Genomic DNA, 11,255 nt, shown 5'->3' on the forward strand with positions numbered 1-11,255 from the left:
CTCCACCGCGGCGGGCTGCCATTCCTCCGACTATGGCGCCGCCGTGCCAGCACCTCCTGCATCCGTGAGCAGCCTAGCCCCCCTTCCCCGCCGCAAATCTCCACCGCAGCGGGGCTTAATCTATTGCCCCACTCCGTTGCAACTTAGTCGTATGAGCTGACAGCCTCTCGTACCCTGTTGCATCAGGGCATGGAGAAGGGATCAGGGGCGCCACCGTCGGCAATGTTGTACATGCGTCGGGTTCAGTAATTTCAGCAACGTCGCCGGTAGCTTCTCGTCTAACACATAGCCGAGTAAGTGGTAATCAATCGATTCCCTTGTTTAATTTCAGAAACCACCATAAAAGTTCGAAAATCAGGATAGCCTATAGTCGATGTTCATGTCTGCATCTGACACTAATGGTATAATGCAGCAGTCAATGGTTAATATTTTTGTTGATGTGTTAGGGTGTTAAATTAGTCTTAACTTTCAATCTGGTATTAGATAATCACATGTGTTCACTGTTTCTTGTTCAACGATGTCTTATCAGATTCTTTATTTAGTCCAAATTGCAATTTGTACTTCCACCACCCGAGTTTTGCTTGTAGATAGATAATTAAACAAACTTGTCATTAGAATTATCATACTGAGAAAGCTTAAATTTGGAATTAATATAAAAAAGGAAAAAGGATAAGGTTAGTCTGTAGTATGTAACTAGCAAGTACGCCTGTGAATTGCTACAGATTGATGTTTATTGAATATTTTGAAGGCTAGAGAGAATTCGGTGTATGCTCAGTCTTCATTTTGGTACAGCTAGCCCATTCAGGATTGTCGTTCTCTGAACCATGGAGTGTAGAATTGAAGAAGTCGTGCTCGTGTCAACTTATCCAAGCCTGAGCACAACCAGTTAGTTTATGGCCCTAGGGAATCAACTCCACAAGAAATGACTACCAACAAAATTACTAATCTAAGAATGAAATTTGACCACTGATCTAGTTTGAACTGAACCAAATATAACACACAAAGCACCGAGCTTTTCATCTCCTCTGATCTGAACTGCTTATCTCCTCTAAACTGAATCATGAAACTTTTAAGGGCCAAAACATAATATAGAAGTTCAAACAAGTACCATTTTTGACAATCAGTAGAGCTAGCTTCTATTACTCAGATTGACGACAGCAATCAATTTGAATACAGGTGGCTAGCTGAACTGGAGCATCCAAACGCCGCACTCTCCAGTATGAGGAGGTAGCTTTGCACACAGATGTGCACAAACATTTCCCTCTCTACGAATGAAAGACAGAGTAAAAGAAAGTACCATATTATATGGTTTTTATGCTCAGTTTAGATACTTACATAGTCAACAATATTAGTACTTTTGCAGAAGGAAAGAAGTCCCTACAGCGATTGGAAAGAAAAAGTTTTTCTAGATAATTAAAGGCCCTGCATACATAATATCATTCATGTGTCTTGTTTTATATTTTTGTTTGTTCATGTCGTGTGTGTGTGTGTGTTTCCTTTCGATGTAGCCGGAGTTGGTATTAGGAGGAGAAACATGGCAGCATGTGCAATTGTATTGAACTGAGTGGCGTCTTTGCATGCTAGTTAAAACCTACCAATGCCACCTTTCCTTTTAAGTTTTTGAATGCAAGGTTAATGAAATATGGTAGGATCAAATCTTTCAATTGCAACATGTATGCATTCCATGCTTTTCTTGCAAAAAGATTTAAACCAACTTTCATCTCTTAAATAACACATGTAAAATTATACGCCGACATGTTTTTTTTCTTTCATTACTTTGACATATCAAAGGGCGATGGATCGAGGTTGGATGAGTCAACCAAGAACTAGTGTTGCTTACAAAGATGGTGTCGGGCAATTTCTGTCTTTTGCCTTCCATGATGTTCCAGCTAGTGATAGAATTATCTGTCCTTGTGTAAGTTGCCGAAATAAAGCTAGAGGATGAGTTTGGGTTCATTCTTGTGAACAAGTCTCGGGAAATACACACAGGAGATCAGTTAGAGGATGATCCTTTTGTATTTTCTTCCCAAGTGCAGCAGGTTTTCTATGTTCAAGATCCAAAAGCTGAATTATGGAATGTAGTAGTGGAAGTCAGGCCTCGTGACCTTTTTGACATGGGTGATGAAGAATCATCAGATGAAACAGATTAGAGCATTGTGCTTTTGGTTCTTCGCAGGCGGCCAGCAGGAAATTCAGCATTCAGAACAATTCAGGCTGAACTATTGGTGGAAGCTCTTTGCTGGTGTGGTTCTTTGCATGCAGATGCAATTTTAGTTATGGTTTTAGTAGTAGTTTAGGAGCACACTGTCAGAATGATTTATAAAGTTTATGGTTGCTGTCTTTTTTTCGTACTACTTCAGGGCACAACCCAAGTGTACTTGGTTGTGAATTGTGCAAGACACTAGACAAGGTTACATTATTTTTTATGCTTTGCATGTTGTTTCCAAGAATCTAGTGGAAGTTAGGAATGGCTGTTTCCAAGAATCTATCTCCAATAGTAATCTCACCGTCTGTGATGATGGTAGCTGGACTTATCTTGAAGTTCATGCTGCCATGGTCCTTGTCTTGCTGGAAAATATGGCTTAGTCCATGTTTAGCATGCCTACACCGTCTTATGTGTTCAGCGTTAAGTTTCCTTCTGTTCATTTTTGTGGTGAGTGTATCATTGTCCATATTGTTTCTCGGCTGTTGTACATAGCATTATGACTTAAAGGTATGTGTAGAAGGAAAGTCAATGGTGATCGACATGCACATAATCAAAGATGTTCTTTGTTGTTGATCCAGCTGCCAAATTTTGAACAAAAGAAAAGGTCCAGGATTTGATGAAATTTTGACACAAGGACAACCATATGATTACTAGTATTCTGTGAAATTTTCATCAAATTTGGAGTCACCATTTGAGAGAATCAGTCATTCTTCATTTTCAGCCAAAATTTGGACTAGAATTTGAACCAAAAAACAAAGTGTCCAGAAAATTATGAAATTTTTACACAAGGACAACCATATGATGATCAGTATTCTGGGGAATTTTCAATCGTTCTTGCCGAACCGATTGAAAGATATAATTGAAAAACCAATTCAGCCCCTGTTTGGCCAAGAGATGAACCCAAAAAAAAGTGAACATAAAATTATGAAATTTTGACACAAGGACAACCATATGATGAGTAGTATTATGGGAAAATTTCAATTGTTTTGTCCAAAGCGAATAAAAAATTAAATTGAAAACCAATTCAGCCCCTATTTGACCAAAAAATTGAACCGAAAAGAGTTTCCAAATACTTTTGGAATTTCGACACAAGGACAACCATATGATGACTAGCATTCTAGAAAATTTCAATCGTTCTTACCAAAAATATTAAAAAACTAAATTGAAATACCAATTATGTGTACGTGTGCTGCTGAGTTGGCTGCCTAGTCAGATTTGACTCAGTCAAAACCGGTTGACTAGCCCAAAACTGAGTCAACTGTTATCTTTCAAACCATGTGGTAAATTGAGGGTGCAATGCGACCGGTTTCGAAGATGATGGTTGTAAATCAAACCGACTTGTTAGAGTTTTAGTGGAAGGAGGGTGATTGGATGGTCATATGAAGGCATGTACGTGTGTGAGTCGAGGGCGACCATGCGGTCAGGGACACCTTATTGATTCCCATTTTCAGCTAGCTCTTTGTGTCGCCCCGCTCCACCTCATTGGCAAATGGCCTGAACCCCTCCCATTGCACATATCAGGGCATCTCCAAGGCCGAACCTAAATCGCCCACACCTGTCTAGAGTGAACGATTCTGATGCAATTCGCCATCCAACACGGTACACCTTCCATCGGTAGACAATCCATTTATCCGCTTCCCCACAAATCGATCGCAAACCAGGCGCCGCCTGAGAAGCCTACTCCAGCCGATGCGCCACATTGAAGCCGACTTCACATGGCTTCCCGCTCCTTCACTTGGTCTGGTTGTGCCTATTTAAGTGCGGTTACAACGCTGTTCACAGCACACTGCATCACGGACGCTGAGTACGCCCGTTAGATGGAGCTGATGATGGAGTGGTCACTCTGGGGTCATGGTCCAGTGCCACCACCAGCACACATGAAGGAGGAGCCGCCCTTGTCGTCGTGCTACCGAGTGCATTAAGCAAGAGCCGCCATCGATGTTTCTTTGCCGCGTCAATGCAGAGCAGCAGTCCCCCACACAATGTTACAGTCGATCCACAAAGCCGCCACGATTGGCGCATCACGGCCGTCAAAGAGGAGGTGTTGACTGCGATCGCAAAGGCATGCAGTCGCCTCCTCCACTACCTCAATGGCCGTTGCGAGTGTTAACCAAGAAGGGGGCGACCAGGTAGGCGGGAGCGGCAAATCGTTGGGGGCGTCGCTCCGTGTTTGCCATGTCCGAGGAGGCACCAACCTAGTTCTGTGCGGAGCCCGACCTCGTGGAGGCATGTGCCCACGAGTGTTCGCTCACCACCCTGGTGGCAGAAGTGGAGCGGCTCCTCTGCGAGCACCAGACGGCGGCCGGACATGACTGCCCATCCCCCTCCCCCCCCTCCCCGCCCTGTCATTGCTGGAAGGGCTACTCCAACGACAACGATGACACGGACGACCACTGAGGTGCGGCAGGTCAGGACAGCCACATGTGTGCGCGGATGACTGACAACCGTATCTCCGCGGACAAGTACAATGTTTGTTTAGGGGTCAGTGCTGGAGATGCCTTTATACACAAGAATCACATTGCACAAAATGATACAATGGAATTTTAATTTTTTAGGAAAAATCATTTCATAATTTATGCAGAAATTAATAATAAATCAAGCGACGAATGGCCCTGTTCTGTTTGGTTGTGTATATAACATAAATAAATATGCTTTTTCCAAATTAAGTTTCCCACATTTTATTGGGAGGTAATTTTTTTAACATTTGGCGCTCCTGTTTTCCATTTGCCGCCAAAGATATAGCGCGCCAGCGCTATTATTATTGAGAAAAAAATCCCCCCGTAATGTATACTTCGCCACGCCGCCCTCTCTCCACTTCTCCTCAACCACGCCGCCATCTCTCCACTTATCCTCTTCAACCTCCAAATCCACCCTAATCAATCTGATGGGATCCCTCCAATCCACTGGTCGCTGATGTGCATCGCAGTCGATTGGCCTAGTGGGCGGGTTGACGGAGATTCAGCAGGCGGGCGGGCGATTGGAGGTCGTGGAGGTTGGGGGACGACGGAGTCGACCGGCCGGAGTGTGCGATGGGGACAACGGCGTCGATTCGGCGGGTAGGTTGAAGGAATCATCTGCTGCAACGAGCAACTTTGACTTCAACCTGCAGGTGGATTAAGCAGAGCAAGCACAGAAGTACAGCCATCCTGCCTAGGGTAGCTGCGCCCCAGGTTCGTATTGCTCCTGAACATTGTGTTGTGATCTCTCATGTATTGGTCCAAAAATTGCTCAAATTCATCGATCCCAATCTGATGGTGTAATTTGATTTCTTGTGGCTTAATCGGTGTAAAGGTTTTGCTATCTGGTTGCAAGCCGCAGGAGCTCTGCTCCATGGTAGGAGCAGAGCACTGGCGGAGGGTCGCAGGTGTATTATCGTCGATTAGGTCCATTCCACCGTCAGATAGAGCGATTTCAGAAAGAAAAGTCGCCTCGTCCATGAAGTTGTCTGCCTCGCAGAGGACCCCGTCAGTGCTGGGCGTCGGCTGTCGATGACCTGATAGCTTATCCTAATTTCTGAATTGCAGACCTCCATCTCTGCTCACAACCGGCGGTTGGAGTGGATGTATGTGGCATGCCCGCAGCTCAGCGTCCTAGTCACCCCACACCGGCGAGCCGCGCAAGCGCCTATGGCTTCTCTGTGTTTGAAGCCACACCGCCCGCACACATCTCACTCATGCTGGCAGTGCAAGCCGAATCCGACGTCATAGCACACTCGCCATGGACCCTTGTTTTGGTTAGGTATATGTTCAGTGTGTCCAAGTTGGTTGACTAAAATTTTCCCCAGTCATTAGGGGTGGTCTTTTTTGTTGCAGCACCAAAATTTACTAACCACAGTGCCCAGATTTGTGCGAACTTGTCATATCTGATTCTTTTGTGTCACTGTGTGAAAAATGACATATTTTCCTTATATTGTGTTTATCGGCATGGTCAATTTGTTAACTGATGACATGGTCAATTGGTCATCTCTAATTACCTCCTTTCATGCATATTGTGTGCTCTAACATGAAGTCCCCCCCTTTTATTTTTGTCCCGCTCCGCCACAGGAGCAGAGTAACTAGTAACACACATGAATGTGTGATCACTAAGGTGTGTCAACTAACCTGTACTCGGTTATCAATTATCTCCTGCCAGTAATTTTGGGATTGGTTGAACCCTTATAGTAGTCAAATATTGGAAAGCTATCTTATCATCAAGTAAAAAATTTGTGAAATGTTAACCTTTTGGTTTGCAACTATAACCTGTTTGGGTTCATATATACCCTCCAAGTAATCTTAACCTACGTGCAAGCACTTGTCCAGCTTTTTATCAATGATGATGATGACATCTTTTCCTATTAAATTGCAGAATGCCCATGCTGAAAATAATCTTCCAGTGCAACAAGGTGGTCCTGAACCAAGTTTATGACTCACCAAGTCCCTAAGAAGGTAAACATATGCTACATATCTAAATGACAATGATTGTACAAGAGGTTTTCAAATTTTGTATGTAAGTGCAAGGTAAATGACATTATGAAACACTAATCCCATTTTGACAAGCATGTTTCAAATACTGTCATGACACCAATAGCAGATCATATGTCAGATTCAACCAAGTACTAAAAAATTGTATTGCATACAACAGTAACATGATTTTTCCCGATGGAACCAAAAGTTAAGTCACACACATATCATTGCTGCTCCAAGAGATCTCGTATTCAAAGAAACTAATTAATCACTTTTGAATTGATACATGAGTACTAATAAAACACCAACCTTGCATACATGTTCTTTTTGGTGGAAACCTTGCATAGATGTTGAGGAACACCTGTCCCTTGAATATTAGGTGAACTCTCTTTTTAGTGTATAAATTTACATGACGTGAACTTCATTTGTTTGCATGCTGCATTCATGCTTAGTTTTCACAATAAATATTTTTTTAATAAGACCTTAATCTAATTTGATAGCAAAGTGTGCAGACAGAAAGTACGTGTAGAATAAGGCTCACTTACTGCATGTATCAGAACTCTTCAAAACTATCATTCTTTATTATAGTTGATCATGTGTCTCCCTTCACATGTATTCCTATTTAATTGCAGAATGCTCATGCTCAAAACAGCAATGCACCAAGCTACATGGTCATCACCAAGTCACTAAGCAGGTACATATAGGCTCGATGTCTAAATGACAATGATTGTTTAATAGATAGTTGATCTAATTATTTTTGAAATTGTTCTTATTTCTGTAAAATGAAATCTTCTCAGGTTCATCAATAACAAAATTTTCATTTCTTGAAAAATAGGATAAAGTTGAAGTCGTGTTGTATTTGTTGAACTCGAGAAACAAAGACAAACTCGTGGCCAATGGAACCTTAGTGAGTAAAGAGAAAACATATGTGGTTGGAGGAAACATGCTTGGAGTGCAATATATTGCAGTCCTTATTCGCGGCTGTATATATCTAGGAAATGAGAAACTAGTTAGACCATATGAAAAATTGCAAACAGTAAGGGATGCTATGAGTTCTGTTATTGCTTGGCCTCGCTCATATGTAAGTATGCTTCCATTCAAGCATTGGGTATGCTCCAATTTGCACATGTGTGATATGTTATTTACCTGGAATCTTTCTTTTTTTAGGTAAAAATACTTAAGCCAACCCCTCCTGCACAACCACAAAGCATTGGTAGGATACAATTCTTATAATTTTATCAAAGAATCTCTTATCTTACACTTCTGTATAAACATATGTTCATGCAAATGTTGTTCATTCTCCTTTTCAGGGCAGTGAGGATTTGAAAAGTGAGTGCATCAAAAAAGCTAGGAGTGGCTGGGTACTTGAGGATTTGAAAAGGGAGTGCACTGGAGGAGTCAGGAGTAGTTGATGAATATTTCTTTGAATGAACAAAAATTCTAAATTATGTATAGATTGTAGCTTAATAGAGAAAAATAGTTCCAGTCTATAGGATCTTTTCTTATTTATTTTTCATATGAATGTTTGATGTTATTCAGCTGTGAACTCCAAATACTTTCAGTGGAGACATTGTTCCTGCTAATTAATGCATTGGATGTTGTTACTGAGGTTGCCAATGTTTGCAAATGCAATCTATGACATGGAATGATGCCTTCGTATCACAATATTATTTGACCAATTTGCATGCGCAGCCATGACATTAAAAATGTTTGAAGTAAAATATTCCATCTATAGAAATATTCTTATGTATATTTAGAGATCAGTATAAGAGGCGAATGAAATGGTATATTCATAGACGAGTATAAGAGGCGAACGAAACGTGTCTATGAGTAGAGACGTAATATGAGCATGCCTAACATAACGTCTCTACATGTAAACACGATTTTTGAGCATGCCTAACACAACGTCTCTATATGTAGACACGATTTTGAACGTCCCTAGAAAGCGTCTCTTGCCATGTAAGACACGCTTGCCAAACGTGTCTATCTATTTGAGACGGTCCGTGGGGAGACGCTCCAAGGACGCTTTACTAAAACGGCTCTATAGTTGGCTAGAGATGAAATAACACGTCGCTAGGTATGAAATTGGGCGTGTCTATCGGTTGTTTTTGTTGTAGTGTGAGACCTTTCGTCGTATGGGGTTAACAGATAAAAATCTTAAGCAGTCCAATACTGTTCTTCACGGTGTGGTTCCTGGTAAGTCGGCATACCCGGTTGGTAAGATTGAGCCGGAGGTAGCCTTTGGAATTGAGTATGATTCCAGGGTCGAGAAGTTAACCTTTGAGGTGGTCAAGATCAGGAGCCCAAATCACGCTCTATTTGGGCGGCCGGCTTACGCCAAGTTCATGGCGCGGCCGTGTTATGTATATCTGCAGCTGAAGATGTCGGGTCATAAAGGTACCATTACAGTTCATGGCAGTCGGAAGGTGGCTCTAGAATGCAAGGAAGGTGATGCGGCTTATGCTGAGTCGGTCTGTGCCGCAGAAGAGTTAAAATACTATAAAGACAATGTTGACCCGGCTGATATGACATCTTTGAAGAAGCCCACCACAGAGCGTGAGTCGGAGATGAAGTTTAAATCAGCAGAGGATACCAAGATGGTCGATTTTTTTCCTGACAATTCATCTAAACAGTTCCGTATTAGTGCCAATCTGGATCCCAAATAGGAAAGCGCGCTCATCGAGTTCATCCATGAGAATCGGGACATCTTTGCATGGAAACCTTCTGACATGCCGGGTGTACCGAGAGAACTCGCTGAGCACACTCTCAACATTGATCCAAAGTTTAAGCCGGTCAAGCAGTTCCTTCGGCAGTTTAACGAAGAGAGGCGCGAGGCCATTGGACAGGAGGTGGTCCGGCTCTTGGTGGTCGGGTTTATCAATGAGGTATTTCATGCAGAGTGGTTGGCTAACCCGGTGCTGGTGCTCAAGAAGAACGGCACTAGGCGTATGTGTGTGGATTATACGGGCTTAAACAAGGCTTGTCTGGGTGATCCTTTTGCTCTTCCACGTATTGATCAAATTATTGATGCTACGGTGGGATGTGAGCGTTTGAGTTTTCTGGATGCTTATTCTGGATATCATCAGATCAAGATGGCGGTTAAGGACCAGGAGAAGACAGTGTTCATTACTCCTTTTGGAGCCTTCTGCTATGTTTCTATGCCTTTTGGGCTTAAGAGTGCCCAGGCGACTTATCAGCGATGCGTGCAGAATTGCCTTCATACTCAGATTGGCCGTAATGTGCATGCTTACATAGATGATATTGTGGTGAAGTCAAGAAAGAAGGAAACACTGATAGATGATCTTAAGGAGAACTTTGATAATCTCTGGGTGTACAACATGATGCTTAACCCGACAAAGTGTGTCTTTGGTGTGCCAGCAGGTAAGCTTTTGGGTTTTTTGGTTTCTAACAAAGGCATTGAGGCTAACCCGGAGAAGATCAAGGCTATCACCTCTCTGGCAAAACCCAAGTGCATCAATGATGTTCAGCGATTGGTGGGTCGTATTGCTGCTTTAAGCCGGTTCATAAGCCGGTTAGGTGAGAAGGCCATATCATCATATCGAATGTTGAAGAAGACAGATGACTTCGTTTGGAGTGATGCTGCTAACGTTGCCTTTGAGGATTTGAAGAGACAATTGGCTGAGCCGCCGGTCCTTGCTGCTCCCATTGACAAAGAGACGTTGCTATTGTATGTGGCTGCTAATGCACGCGCTATCAGTGTAGCTATTGTGGTGGAGCGAAAGGAGTTTGGTAAAGAATATCCGGTTCAACATCCGGTTTACTACATCACTGAGGTGCTCATTGAGTCCAAACAAAGATATCCACATTGGCAGAAGCTTGTTTATGGGGTATTCATGGCCAGCCGGGAGCTTAAGCAGTTTTTTCTGGGTCATCCCAGCACTGTGGTCAGTTCTGCTCCTTTGGGGGATATCATCCAGAACAGAGAGGCTACAGGACGAGTCGCCAAGTTGGCTATTGACCTTGGGCCTCATGGCTTAAAGTATGTGCCTCGCACTGCTATCAAATCTCAAGCACTAGTGGATTTCATCAACGATTGGACAGAGTTACAGGCCCCTGAAGAGAAGCCAGATAACACATACTGGACAATTCACTTTGATGGATCCAGGCAATTGGAAGGCTCGGGGGCTGGAGTTGTTTTGGCTTCCCCTCGAGGTGATAAATTTTGTTATGTGCTAAGATTGATGTTTCCCTATACGAATAATGCAGCTGAGTATGAGGCCTTACTCCACGGTCTTCGGATGGCTAAAGAGATGAACTTAAGCCGGGTAAGGTGCTTTGGCGACTCAGATTTGGTAGCTCAACAGGTTTCAGACAAGTGGGATTCCAAAGATCCGCTCATGGCGGCTTATCACTGTGAAGTTGATGCTGTGGTTGGACATTTCAAGGGTTATCAAGTGGAACACATAGATCGCAGGAAGAACGAGGCGGCTGATGCTCAAAGCCGGCTTGGATCTCAGCGTAAACTGGTACCCCCGAATATCTTTTTGGATGTTTTGCATAATCCGTCTATCAAGTTACCTATAGAGGAAGACTTGGTTGTGCCTGATCCGAAGGCACAGTTGGTGGCGGCTCTTCACGTCATCCCA

General features: G+C 43.0%; 2 long non-coding RNA genes across 3 annotated transcripts; both read left to right on the top strand.

Annotated features, from left to right (window-relative positions):
- LOC119294337 lies at positions 1-2,149 on the top strand. 2 transcript variants are annotated; one of them, XR_005143402.1, is made up of 4 exons: positions 1-64; positions 187-293; positions 1,177-1,227; positions 1,792-2,149. It is a non-coding gene; the product is annotated as an uncharacterized LOC119294337 (long non-coding RNA). The 2 variants fall into 2 exon arrangements; XR_005143401.1 differs by having other exon boundaries at positions 1,177-1,866.
- Positions 2,150-4,997: 2,848 nt separating this feature from the next.
- Positions 4,998-8,767, top strand: LOC119294338. The gene is made up of 4 exons (XR_005143403.1): positions 4,998-5,376; positions 6,551-6,630; positions 7,281-7,319; positions 8,670-8,767. It is a non-coding gene; the product is annotated as an uncharacterized LOC119294338 (long non-coding RNA).
- The last annotated feature ends 2,488 nt before the right edge of the window (positions 8,768-11,255 follow it).

This window comes from Triticum dicoccoides, chromosome 4B (genome assembly GCF_002162155.2).
Source record: "Triticum dicoccoides isolate Atlit2015 ecotype Zavitan chromosome 4B, WEW_v2.0, whole genome shotgun sequence".
Classification (NCBI taxonomy): domain Eukaryota; kingdom Viridiplantae; phylum Streptophyta; class Magnoliopsida; order Poales; family Poaceae; genus Triticum; species Triticum dicoccoides.